Source organism: Pleurodeles waltl, chromosome 11 (assembly GCF_031143425.1).
Source record: "Pleurodeles waltl isolate 20211129_DDA chromosome 11, aPleWal1.hap1.20221129, whole genome shotgun sequence".
NCBI classification, from domain to species: Eukaryota; Metazoa; Chordata; class Amphibia; order Caudata; family Salamandridae; genus Pleurodeles; species Pleurodeles waltl.
Genome location: NC_090450.1, coordinates 762,689,404 through 762,704,198, shown reverse-complemented (window position 1 = coordinate 762,704,198; position 14,795 = coordinate 762,689,404).

The following is a 14,795-nucleotide window of genomic DNA, read 5'->3' as shown; positions in this document are numbered from 1 at the left end:
GCCGCGGGGATTCCGACCCCCCCTACCGCCATCCAGATCCCGGCGGTCCGACCGCTGGGATCCGGATGGCGGTAGGGGGGGTCGCGGGGCCCCTGGGGGCCCCTGCAGTGCCCATGCCACTGGCATGGGCATTGCAGGGGCCCCCGTAAGAGGGCCCCTACATGTATTTCACTGTCTGCTGCGCAGACAGTGAAATACGCGACGGGTGCAACTGCACCCGTCGCACAGCTTCCACTCCGCCGGCTCGATTACGAGCCGGCTTCATCGTGGAAGCCTCTTTCCCGCTGGGCTGGCGGGCGGTCTGAAGGCGACCGCCCGCCAGCCCAGCGGGAAAGTCAGAATTACCGCCGCGGTCTTTCGACCGCGGAACGGTAATCTGACGGCGGGACTTTGGCGGGCGGCCTCCGCCGCCCGCCAAGGTCAGAATGAGGGCCATAGTCTAGAACACTTTGTAATGGTTGTGCAGGGAAGATGGTACATCTTCCCAGCCTCTGTTCATTATTGTACATTGGAATGGTAGCCCTAAGGTGGTGCTGGGGCTCTTCATACAGGCAGCATACAACATGTCCTGATCGATAACCATGACATGCTGCACTCAACCATATCAGCACATGTCATGCACATGCAAATAATAAACGTTGTATAGTAATGTGGTACTTACCAACTGCTCCTCCAATCTCGATGCCCAGGTGATCCAGCAGATCTTGCTCCCTTGTGATGAGGTTAGCCTAGCGGTGTTTTAATTGATGGTAATTTCTTCCTGTGGCAAAAACTCTTGTAAGGTGGTGGAGCACCTTGACCCACTGCAGCTTCCTGGCCTCTGTGGGGTAGCCCTGTATGACACGGCCACCCGGTACCAGCATCATGGGGAGGTAATACTGTACCAAGCATCTGAAGTGCCCCAGCTTATTGGCCGACATCCTGGCCATCGTCCCTTTCCCTGACATAATGGACTGCAAATGCAGTTAACTCCCCAAAAATCCCTAAGACAAACTCAACTACCCCAAATACCCAAACAACTATACTACCTCAGACAAACAGCCAGATACAGAATACTTACAATACAAAAGACAGATTAAATGACAAATAAAACACAACAGCTACAGGGCTCATCAAAAAAAACACTCCAAATATTCCAAAACTCCAACAGCACCAGCTCCACACACCCTCACACAGTCACAGACAATAAGACTGGGAAGTGAACGTGAAAGTGGACTCACTGTACCATGTATGCAGGCAGGATGTCCTGTTTTATCTCTTCCTGGGCCTGTACATCACATTTCCAGTCATACGTCATTTTTTGTGACGCATGACGGCCATGCGTTGTTTTTCCCCCATTGTTAATGAAAAGGACTGTGGAGGTGCAATAAACGTTCAGGGGATAGGTGTCTTTTAGCTTAGGAGAAAAGTATGACATATGCGTATGCGTGTACATTTTTGACACATGCCAGTCATGCATCACATTTTTCCTCATTGTGTGTGAAAAGGCTTGTATACTTGCGACAAAAGTGGAGAAAAGTATGAGGTTTAGGCTTTTGTGTCTATATTTGTGACACATGACGGTCAAGCATAGTTTTTTCAATATAGTGCTTGAAAAGGCCTATGAACATGTGATAGACACTGAGGGGCCAGGTATAATTTTTCTGATTGTGCATAGTATAGATTTGAGCTATTTGCATTATTTTTTGTTACACATGATGGGAATGACTGGAATTTTGCAATGTAGGCCTTGAGTGCACTCAGATTCACTTACCATGTCACACTGGCCATGCAACAATGTTGTAGTTATGGTATGGCTTTATGTGTGTGACTATCCAGTCTTATCTTTAAGGTGACATTGGTATGTTGAACCGTTTGTTTATGAGTCTGCTGCATGCGATTACTCATACCATGTGAATATGTGCATGTGTAGCTACACTGTGTCCACATACATGTTAACACATGTGCACTATGAGTGTACATATATGTTTAAATACTAATTTTTGGGAGTACTCCATTGTTATGTCTTATATACAAACGTTCACATACCAACAACACAAAATGTATGACAGCCTATTTTCAATACATGTTAAGGCATGTGACAACATTGACAATTTATACTCAGAGTGTGCAGCGGAATAGGACTGGGTTGAAATCATGGTACCCTTGCCAATTTGTATGTGCATGTGTGTCCACTCTGTGGTGTTTTGCTGGTTCAGCCTTCATGATGCACTGCTACAAGTGTGAGATATAGTTCCTCATGAATCTTAGTTGTAGGAGATGGTCGGTTCAGATGTGTCACTGAAGGTTGATATATGCTGTGTGTGTGTAAAGAAATGTGTAGTGTCATTTCAGTAACATATGACTACAGTGGGATGTGAAACCTCACATTACTATCTTCCTGCATGGACACATGTTGGACTTTGACAAATGTATGTGTAGTGATATCAGTGCCACCTATGTTTTCATATGCTGGGACGTTTGGGAAGGTCATTTCTTTCAGTCAATGATCTTGTGATGCATATGCTCTTACTTTTGTGCTAGGTTGCCTTTTGTTCAGAATCCTACACATATTACCATACCTGAGCCATTACAGTGGTATATGTGTGCTGAGATCTGTGGTATATGTGTGTGTTAGAAACAGGGTTTCTGGTTGGCTAGGGTATGCACGTAAGCCAGGCAGAACCTGTCCACTCTAGTCAGGGCAAGGTAGTTACATGTTCAAGATAACCCCTGTTCACCCCTTTGTTAGCGTCGCACAAGCAGTCAAGCCTATCCCAGAGGCAATGTGAAAAGTGTTTGCACAACACACACAACACACGTGATGCACTATCCCCGCCACAAATGAAACACAACACCATGTTATATAAAAATAAACAGCATTGTACACAGCGTAATTATTAGACCAAACACAACATATCAGTAATACCCTGCTGCTCAAGCAGTTGTCAGAACGTTACACAATAGTTACTCTGCAGAACCAGCAGTATTCACACATAACACAGGTTACTTATTATTCTGCAACATAAGCCGTAGCCAGGAATCACATTACTAAATAAATGCACTTGTCATTGAAATATCATAAATGCCCATATCAGGAACATTATATAACATATGGCAAGTCATGAAAACATATCAGCAGGGAATGCCCATAAAAGAAACATCAGCAACATATATGGTACATCATCAGAAAACCAGGAAAACATATCACTCCACCATGTCCATATCACGAACATAAGAAACAAGTATGTCCATAAAAAGTACCTGTAGTCCTGTGTGCCAGGCACCTACAGTGGCATAAAGGTAACAAAGGGGGCCCCCGGCACTCAACTGTGCAAAATGGGGGCCTTGCAATAATTTTGGGGGAGAGGGGTGGCACGCAACCCCTCCTGCTTTTGTAACAGGCCCCTCCTTGGGCCCGCGATGTCTGGGAGCCCTCTCTGGCCACAACTGGCCCTCCAGAGGGGGGCAAAGCCATCACAATAATATGGGGCCCAAATCAGGAGGGGTCTTATCCGACTCTCGCAGTGGCCCCAAACAACAAAGAAGGACCAAGCGGTACAGGGAGCCTCCGGTGAGACTTCCCTCCGGTCTGCATGCTTCAGAAACAACTTGGGGCTCTGATAAGGCAGGGGGAGCCTAAGATGAGGGTCCTTCGCCCCTGCCCGTCCACACAACAGTGAAGGGCTCCGGTGGGGCTGGGAGCCTCCAATGAGGCTTCCCTCCCCGTCCGTCTCCATCAGCTTCAAAAAGCCCCAACCGGGCCCCAGAGATAAGCAGGTACCAAAGCACTCTTGCTCCGGTTTGGGTTTCAGTAGTGCCCCGGAGGCACCAGGGGCAGCGCGACTCCACCGCACTCACAAAATAAAACCGGGTTGCGGCGACGAATCCCTCTCCTTGGCGATGTGCTTTTGCAAGCGCTGGGGATAACTTGATGAGCCCGGGTTGCGGAGGTGATTTCCATTGCAAAGCGCTATGAGGCCATCAAACAGCGCGCTCCAAAAGCATTGAAGAGCATGAAGAGAAGTGCTCTCCTAAGCGCTTCACCAGAGGCTGGCAGAGGTCAGGCGCCACATCACCCAGCACCTGGGGGACAACAGCACAATAGAACACAGGGTGGCAGGGACCAGCAGCAGGCCAGCACAAGGCGGCTGCAGGCAGTTCACTGTTCCTTAAGGTGACCAAGCAGGTCACTGATATGTGAAATGGAGGCAGTAGACCCTCTTACATCACAAATGATGTTCCCATGCTTGTAACTGTTGTGTTTCCTACCTGCTGCCTGAGGTTTGAGTTACGTTCCAGTGATATATGTACTGGAGAATGAGCAGACCAAGGAGATTCAGGTGTAAAGTATTTTATTTGTGCTATTTACAATGTCATGATGATAGTCCAGTCACTATGTATAAAAGTTCTCTACTGTGTATTTTTGTATTTGTATTGATTTGTATTTGTAAGCAAATTCTGGCCATGGCATCGAAGAGCTAAGCCGAGAGTAGTGCAAGTGAGTGTGAGAAAACAGGAGGAAAAAGAGACATACTGGGAAGACCGTTATAAATTGATGGAAAAGCGCCACGTTTTAGCAGCTTCTGGAAAGGCATAAAGCTTCCTCTTTCCTGATATGAATTGGGAGAGTGTTCCAAAGTTTGGCTGCTGCCACCAAAAAGGCTCTGTCTTTAGACTTCCAGCTGTGGGGGACTGAAACCAGACGGTGATAGGATGATCTAAGAAGGCAGCTAAAGACATGCCATTGCAGAGAGGTACAGAGGTATTTAGACCATTTTGAATGGAGCGCCTTATGTGTTAGGCAGAGAAATTTGAAAATAATGCGCTTCTCTACTGGTAACAAGTGCAGCTGCCTCAGGCTGCCTCAGGCTGCCTCTGGCAGAGACCAAGCGCAGAAGGTCAAGTACCAGTCAGTCTGCGGTGTTCTGGATCAGTTGCAATTTGTGAAGAGACCCTTTGTTGATGTTCAACATCAAATCATTACACAATAGTCCTGTTTGGAGATAACTAGAGCCAGGATCACAGAAATTCCGAGTTCCTTCTGTAGGTAGGGGAGAATTTTCTGGAGGGTTTTAATCGTCCAGTAGCATGTTTTAATGGTCCGGTTCACCTGTTGATCAAAAGATAAGGCATTGTCAAATATGATCCCTAGGTTTCTTGCCCTGGGAATGGGTGCTGCCAGGTCGCCACAAGATTACAGCCACCAGCGAGAGTTCCATATGGAGCTGTTGGAGCCAAACATTTACATTTCTGTTTTTATCTTCAGTCATTTTGAGCCAATAATGGCACACCCATTTATTAATGATGCTTATGCAGTTGTAAAACCTGTTGGCTACCTCCTCCCTATTCCTATTGACAGGAGAGTAAGGTGGGTGTCAATAGCACAGGAGGCAACCTGGAAGCAAAAGGAACAGACCAGCTTGGCCAGCGGGCCCACATAGAGGTTGAATATGGTGGGGCTAAGAGAGGACCCCTGGGGAACCGGATAAGGGAGTTGAAATGGGGCGGCTCTGAAGCCCCTACAGCTCACAATGGTTGATCTTTCAAACAGAAAGGACTTCAGGATATCCAGGGCACTATCCCTTACTCCAGCTTGGTAAATGAGCTATACCATCAATTGCGGGGAGATGGTGTTGAATACGGGCGAGAGATCTATCAATACAGGTAAGTCACTCTCCCCTTGATCTACCAGTCTGCGAGTCAAATCCGAGGTGACAATGAGCGCATATTCTGTGCCTTGCACTTTAGGAAATCCGTGTTGAGAGGGATCTAGGCAGCCACTGTCCAGTAAGAAGCAGGCAAGATCAATATTGAGGTGTTTTTCAAGAATGTTGGCAGGGGCAGGTAATAAGGCAACGGGGCGAAGGTTCTTAAGATCATGAGGGACACCTCCTGGTTTCTTTTTGAGTAGGATAACAGTTGCCTCTTCCTGGGCTCGTCTCTTTACACTGAGTTCTGATTAAGTTTCCATGTACTTTCCTGCCGCCTGTAAAGTCTTTGCAGATCCTTGAGTTCCTTGGTATACAAGGAGAGGATTCTTTCTTACCGACCAAGGGTCCAGGTTTCTTAAGGGGGGCAAGTAAATCGATAGCTGTCCTTATCCCCTGATCATAAATTTATATTGTAGAACTGAACCGTTCCCTGGCCTGCATCCAGCCTGTCTTCAAGGCTAGTGTGAGTTTCTGCTCCTCAATTTTACTCCATTGTCTAATTCACTTGGGTGGCGGAGGGATTTGGGTGGTTGCCTTCCTGCCCGACACACGACATATAAGCAGATGATGATCAGAATAGTCAAGTAGCACATTCTTCAGAAAGGTGCAACTATCCATGGTGAGAAAATATGCCATCCAGGATGTGTCCAGCTCGATGGGTAGCTGATCTAACCTTTTGGTCCCACACAAAGATCATCATTAGATCAAGGAAAGCGCATGTTGCGCCATTCTGCTTATCCTCAAGGTGAAAGTTGAAGTCTCCCAACACAATACACTTGGGGGTAGCAATAAGTGGTTCAAAGATGGACGGCCAGTGAAGGAGAAATGAATTCTTAGGACAACGACCAGGAGGATGATAAGTTAGAAGACCCTCAAAGAACACCATATTCTTCAGGCAAACTTTAAAGAAGGTGCCTTCGCATATTTCTGGGCTAACATTGATAGATTCTAATGCACGATGGAATTTTGTCCTGAAGATCACTGCCAACCCCCCTCCCCTCTTGCAGGCTCTTTGTAGTCTGGAGAACACATAACCAGGTGGAGAGGCTGCCATAAAATCAGGGCTGGAGTCTTCCCTGGCTCATGTGTCCGTGATTAATAGGCAGTCTAGGTCCAAGGATTTGATCATGTCTTCAATTTCATCACAATGTCTAATCAATGAGTGTGCATTGATCAAACCGTGTTTTAGGTGGCTCAAATCAGTGTCCCTTCTTACCTTGGGCAAAACAGGCAGGTCCTGCTGGTTAGTATAGCCTGAACTGTAGGGCACAAACTATCTAAACTCCCAGGTGCAATCACCGCACCTCCAACCCTCCGTCTGATCAGGACAGGCATGCAAGCAGCCCCTGCAGGTATGCCTAGTGGCTAATTTCGTAAGGCACTGCCGGGTGTATTGGAAGTGCAGGAGATCTCGACTGGTGGGGCAGATTCCCTGGACCCAGTTGGGTGCTGATGGGTGCAGACGGGCTTGCCTTGGGCACACCTTTGGGCACCAGCAGCATGTCCGTTGTGCGGCTGCAACCTGATCGGTTTAAGTACCAATGGCCACTTCATTCACGGCTAAGAGCATTCAGCAGCTAGTCTGCTGACCTACTCTCTATCCCCAAGATGGCCGCCGCCGAGAGACAGTGAAAGGCACTAATAGGCCCTTAAACCTGAAGCGGAAGGGGAGAGAGAGAAGTGAAAGAAATACACATTTTTGTATTTTTGATAAAGCGATAAAGTGATCATATTAGTGCAAAGGATTTAGTGAAAATGAAGAAGAGGCAGAGAGCAAAGCAGATAAAAAGATAAAAAAACACAGCAGGGTCAAAACTCGCTGAAATTATCCCACTATTCAGTCACCCACATTCACTTGTAATCAACCGATGCACGGACATGACCCGATCGGTTTAAGAACCGATGCTCACTTTATACACGGCTAAGAACGTCCAGCAGCAAGTATGCTGAGATACTCTCTACCCCCAAAATGGCTTCTGCAAGAGAAAAGGGAGGGCTCTAACAGGCCCTTAACCCTGAGGCGGAAGGGGAGAGAGACAAGAGACAGGAAATGCAAATTTATGTATGTTTTACATGATTTGTATACAGTGATAAAGTGATCATATTACTGCAAATAATTTAGTGCAAAAGAAGAAGAGGCAGAGAGCAAAGCAGATAAAAAGTAAAAAAAACACAGGACTCTCCTGCGAACTCGTGCAGCAGTGTTCTGTTGTTCCCTCTCCAAATTAGCTGCTCCATCATCATCCTCCTCATTGTTGGGGACATCAACTTGTTCATCCTAGGGAACATTTGTTCTTATACATATATATATGCCATGGCTGACCACAGCTCCAACCGATGTCACCACATTGGAATCTATGATCCTGGCAGTGGCAGCGGTCTCCTGACAGTCCAACTGTCAGGGTTGTAATCAGGCAGTTGGACCACCAGGAGTGCAGCAGTCTGACCAGCACTGCATGTCTGGTGGTACTAACTTGTAATAATGCCCCACGACTCCAACCACCACCACCCTGTTGAGAACCATGTTCCTATCGGTTGTCCGACTGCCAGGGTCGTGATACAGCCGTGGAACTGCCAGAGTGCAGCGGTCCGACTGCCACTGCGAGTGTGGCAGTTTTAAGACTGCCAGATTCATAATGGGGCTCTAAGTCCCCACCAATCCACATTGCAAATCACACCCTAAATCAAATATTTGGGTTTCACAACTTTCTGGAGACAGACTCAAAGCCAGAGCTCTGTGATTTTTATGGCTTTTCTTCAAGAAAAGAGAGTTTCAAAGTTAAGATCTCTTCTACTGAATATAGAAGAGAAGGAGAAGAGCAGGACGAAGAAGAAGACAACTTACCGTCTCCAAAGAATTTCGCCAACATTTTAAAATATTTCATATATCCCTTCAGGACTAAAGAAGGTTCTTCCTACAATGTGTTCAATGCAATATATGAAACAAAAAACTGTCAATGGTATGGTGAAGAATTATTCACATGGCCCACCCTCTATTTCAAAACACCTGTAAACCATACATAGAAGACATATCACAAGAGGATAAGAAAGAGATAAAGTTGGTGCATCATCATCAGCAGCTAGATAATCTACAAAACCTTTACCTCTAACCATTCCCACTGAGTCACCAAAACTGGAAGACATGGTCACTCACTGTAGAAAATGCCAGATGTCAGTTGCACTAAAAATGTCATCTGTTGCCCAGTTTATGGGTGCTATCAACAAGCATGGTTGTTATTTTTAGCACTTCATCGCTCCATCTTCAATTCCTCTTCAAACACAAGTAGTTATCTGAAAAGCAAATATAGAATACATTTAACTTTACAATACATACTATTAGATTACTAACTATAAGCAAGTGAGTAGCTACATAAATGGTTATGTCAGTGTGTAACAGGCAGTGTAAGTTTTTGAGTATGGGTGTATAAATGGGTATATGAGTGGCTGTACATGTGGGTGACTGGATATGTGTGTAAATGGGTGTGATAGTGCCTGCATTGGCCTGTGAATGACTATATAAGTGGATATATAAGTGAGAAATGGATGAATGAATGATTTTATGGGTGGGTGACTGAGTGCATTAGTGATTGTGTGTATGACTTGTGGGTACGTAAGTGCTTTTGCAGGAGTATAACTTGGTCTGTAAGTACCTGCCTGACTGTGAATGGATGTGAATTTCATACTATTAAATTGCGTTCTATAATTGGGCACATCATCTTATTTCAAACACATTCATTAATATTGCTTTAATAAAATAAAATCCTCCTTTGCTGCTCATTATATTTTTACTTAAAGTTCTCACCTAACCTCCCTTTTACTTTGCCTTTTACTGTACTGTCCAGAACAGTGGTTCCCAACCTGTGGTCCAGGGTCCCCAGGGGGTCCCTGAAGCCTTCTCAGGGTGTCCGCGATTGCTTAGAAAATTAAATAATATTAACAGATTAGGTCCACAGCTTTCAGTAATGACTCAGTAGAAGGTCCCTGGATTCCAATAATGATGCAGTGGATGTCCCCGAGTTCCAGTAATGATAAAGTGGGGGGTCCACAGATGTCAAAGGTTGGTGACCGCTGGTCTAGAAGCTACACTTTTTCTTTCAGGATGGCACGGTGTTCATCTTATTCTTGAAGACTTTCCCGAAAAAAAGCCAAAAGTCTTTGTCCCTTTCTAGCTCAGCATGGATGGCATTGTGCAAATCCCATGCTAACTCAAACAAAAAAACATACATTTGAAGTGGGCTGATTCAAAGTGTTGCTGGTGTTGTAGAGTTTTTCCTGTAATGAAGCTGCTCTCCGTCTAATGTCAGGAACTACTCCTGTTTTACATATATATATAGCACCACAAGCAATATCATAGTGATAATTAGACTAGACCATCCATATTAAAGACATTTTTGTTTTCTTCATAACTTTGCAACTGTTTGACAAATCTCCAAGAAACTTTGCAAAAGAAAAATGTGATTTTTATTTATTTATTAAGACATTTATTGAGAGCGAGATTTCACCAATCTGATATACTGGCACTTAGAATACAGCAATGTACTATCCAGCTATCCAGCTGATAATTTCAAAAGAGCAGCTCCATTGAATAAATTATTTCAGAAAGAGCCAGGTCTTCAAGGCTTTTGTGAAGGACAGAATCTCAAATGAGGCCCTTAACAGAGGAGATAGCTCATTCCACAGCGAAGCTGCTCTCACTGTGAAGGCACATCCTCCTTGTCTAGGACGTCTACATTTACTAATGCAAACCAGGTTTGTGGAGCTAGAATGAAGATGTCTCCCCAGTATGTATCTCTTCAATCTCTGCAGCAGGGGCACAGGATCTTTTCTATGTAGTGCCTTAAACACTAAACACATTCTCAGTTTTAAAGGGAGCCAATGCAATTCTTCTAGAGGATAGAATGCTGAAGACCTCCGGGGTCTTTTCAGTGCCAATTTATCTGCTTCTACTTGCATTCTGTACAGCCTACTCACCAACCAAAAATTCAAGGGCTACAAAAAGCAGAAGATTAAAGTGGTCTAATCTAATGAGTATAACTTCAGTAGCATGATTTTCCAAAGACAACTTGTCGTCAAAGACAACCCCAAGGTTGTGTACCATTGGCCAACAGATGTAGTTCTGTTCCTGATGAGAGAAGCCAAATGTTATGGGGAAGTGTCATAGGAACTCTACTATCTGTACATCATGGGAATTCCATTGTATCCCCTTTACATTTAGTGAGTTTGCTCTCATCCAATTAGCACATTCTAGCATACCATTCTGAAAGGCAGTCATAGTTTCCTCCTGGTTGTTGGATAAAGATGAATTCAATTGAGTGTCATCTGCATAGTTGACCAGACTGATGCTTCTTGATAAGGGAGGTAAGAGGTCACATATAAACACTGAATGGGACTGGACTGAGTGCAGATCCCTGCAGGTCTCCCTGATGCAAACCTTCAAATTCTAAACAAAAAGGGGATAAGGCGACTGCTTGACACCAATCCAAGAGGTAGGATTCCATTCATTTCAGCGCAGAGCCTCTCACTCCAGCTGAGGGTAATTTGGTCAAGAGGATTGTGTGGTTGACCATATTAAAAAAAGTCCAACATAATGAGGGTTGTGGACTGAACACTGTCTTCTGCAACTTGTCCATAGCACTGTTTACCAATATTTAGCACTTTTCTGTGTAGCTAATTCTTTGTCCTGTTACAGCGATCGGGTGGGAAGGGCTGATAGGCCCCTGACCATCTAGGTTGAAATTGGCAGCATTTCTGGCACTGTGCACAGTCAATGTGTGGACAGGCGCAGATAGGCTTGCCTTTGGTTCTTTGTGTGGTTGCACCTGCATCAGCCTAAAGCAGTCTTCCAAAAACACTAGAGCATCAATCAAAATGGCTGACACAAACATTCCATTTACCCTCATGGGAAGGAACAGTGATTCCCCTCACAGGTGGCACTCAACTACACTAATCCATTTGTACCTTGGATTAAAAACTATGGGTGTCATTACAACATTGGCGGTAAAAGGCGCTTACCACCGTGCAGAAGACCGCCAATACACCGCCCCGGCCGTGGAATTCCGCCACAGCTTTTATGACACACATCTCGGAAACCGCCGAAATTCAGACACCCACACAAGTCCACCACACCAAAGGTCAGTGATAAACTGACGAAAACAAAACCTCCACCTCCACGCCAACAGAAACACGCCCATGCTATTACTACCCACAAATCCACGTGGCGGTCTTTCAACCTTGGTATTCCATTAGCGGTACACACCGCCGCGCTCAAACTACACACACATCTCCAAAACACCGCCACATTGGACAATTCGAAATACACACACCTGACACACATACAAACAACACTCCCACACACCCAACGCAATATAAAACACACACCCACATCACCCACAAACCCCTACGACCAAAAATCTATCACGAAGGCCAGAGACACAGCACAGATCAGACAATCCCACCACGCAGAGGCACACAACACCATCACCAACACAACATCCACGCACAAACCACCACACACCACGACACATCACCACACACATCAACACTCACCATCCCATGGCACGCCAAAGACACCCCCACTTTTCTGAGGAGGAGCTCCGGATCATGGTGGAGGAAATTGTCCGGGTAGAGCAACAGCTATTTGGCTCACAGCTACAGCACACATCAATAGCGAGGAAGATGGAGCTATGGCGAAGAATAGTGGACAGGGTCAACGCTGTGGGACAGCACCCAAGAAATAGGGAGGACATCAGGAAGAGGTGGAACGACCTACGGGAGAAGGTGCGTTCAACGGTCTCCAGGCACAACATCGCGGTTCAGCGGACTGGCGGCGGACCCCCACCTCCTCCCCCACAACTAACAACATGGGAGGAGCAAGTCTTGACCATCATGCATCCAGAGGGCCTCTGAGGAGTCGGTGGAGGATGGGACACTGGTAAGTCAAATCTTAACTAACATATCCCCCACCCTACCTGCATGCTATCACACACCCCCACCCTCACACCCTCCCCTATCACCCCAAATCCTCACTAATGTACTAATAACACAAACTACACATCCCAACACCAAGCCCTGCATGACACAACGAAGCATGGACACCTATCACCTAAGCATGCCCACTGCACATACCCAGAACAACCCCCTAACCATCATCACACAAGCCCCCACACAGGAATGCTAGCACTGGGGTACACGGTCACCCACCCATTGCACACCATGACACACACACATGCAATAATCATGCTCTTATGCCCCTGCAGGAACACGAAGGACCGTCAGCACACCAGAGCGTCCAGACAACACCACTCCACCCCCATAAGAGGCCCACAGTGACGATAGCAGCTCTGCCCTACTGGAGCCTGATGACCAGCTCGGACCATCGTGGGCCTCAGGACAGTCGGTTCCCCTCGCACAGGCACAGCCCAACACTGACCTTCCACCCTCTGGTAACACCAGCACAGCACCCACCCAGCGGGCCCAAACCTCCCTACCCAGGACAGGTCAATCAGCGGTGTGTCCACCACTACAGGGAACCCAGGCTAACCCACCACCCCAACAACAACAGGGACCTGGGGGCAGTGGTAGTGGGCACACGTTCCAGGGGACGGAGGCACAGGAACACAGGGGAAATGGGAGGGCTGCTGTGCGACAGGGGGCGGACAGGCCAAGGGAACCAACCCACTCTCCACGAGGCCCTCACCTCCATCATGGGAGCATACCACCACTCCGAGGAGACGATGGCCACGGTCCTGGTCAAGTTTCAGGAGACCCAGCGCCTGCAGGAGGACCAGTATTTGGGGTTCAGGGAGGAGCTCAGGACCATCAGCTCCACCCTGGGCACCATCGTAGGGGTGCTGAAGGACATACAGCAGACCCTGAGGGACACCTTGGCACTCCAAGGGGCCCCTGACACTAGCATGGACGATGAACTGCCCACCACCTCTGCCGGCGCTAGTGGACAGGACGCCCCGCCACAGGACCACCACACCAGCACCCCACCCCCTGCAGACGGACAACCACCACGCAAGCGGTCCCTGAGATCCAGGAACAGGACTGAGCAAGATGGCAAGACCCCTGCCAGGAAATGAGACCACCCTAATTGTCCCCCCACTGCCCCACTTTGTTACCCTGTCCATACTTGAACGGAGTCAGTCAATGATTTGTTAAAATGTAATACCAATGACAGTGTGAAAATGCATTGTGAGATGTAAAAGCAACATACCAATGTCACACATCAAAAGTCCTTGAAGGATGCAAGTAGATGACACACGTTGGTAACCACACCTGTGAAACCGTAATGGAAAGAAACAACTCAAGTACCAACTAATCCCAAGTAATTACACACAGGATAGAGGAAGACGTGTGACAGTGAATGTAATGTAAAATCTGAAAATGTTCTCACCTGTGTGTCACTGGAAATATTGCTGTATGACTGACTCCCTGTTGTCGTTGTCTTCTTCCTCAGCTTCCTCCTCATCACTGTCCCCAGGCTCCACAGGCTCCACAGCTGCCGCAACACCGTCATCTGGACCATCCTCCTGCAGAAAAGGCACCTGGCGTCGTACAGCCAAATTATGAAGCATCGAGCAGGCGATGATGATCTGGCACACCTTCTTCGGTGAGTAGAATAGGGAACCACCTGTCATATGGAGGCACCAGAACCTGGCCTTAAGGAGGCCGAAGGTGCGTTCGATCAACCTCCTAGTCCGCCCATGGGCCTCATTGTAGCGTTCCTCTGCCCTGGTACTGGGATTCCTCACTGGGGTCAGTAGCCAGGAAAGGTTGGGGTAACCAGAGTCCCCTAATAGCCATACACGGTGCCTCTGGAGTTGACCCATCATATCAGGGATGCTGCTATTCCGCAGGATGTAGGCGTCATGCACAGAGCCAGGGAACATAGCATTAACCTGGGAGATGTACTGGTCTGCCAAACAGACCATCTGTACATTCATAGAATGATAACTCTTCCTGTTTCTGTACACCTGTTCACTCCTGTGGGGGGGGACCAGAGCTACATGGGTCCCATCAATGGCACATATGATGTTGGGGATATGTCCAAGGGCATAGAAGTCACCTTTAACTGTAGGCAAATCCTCCACCTCAGGG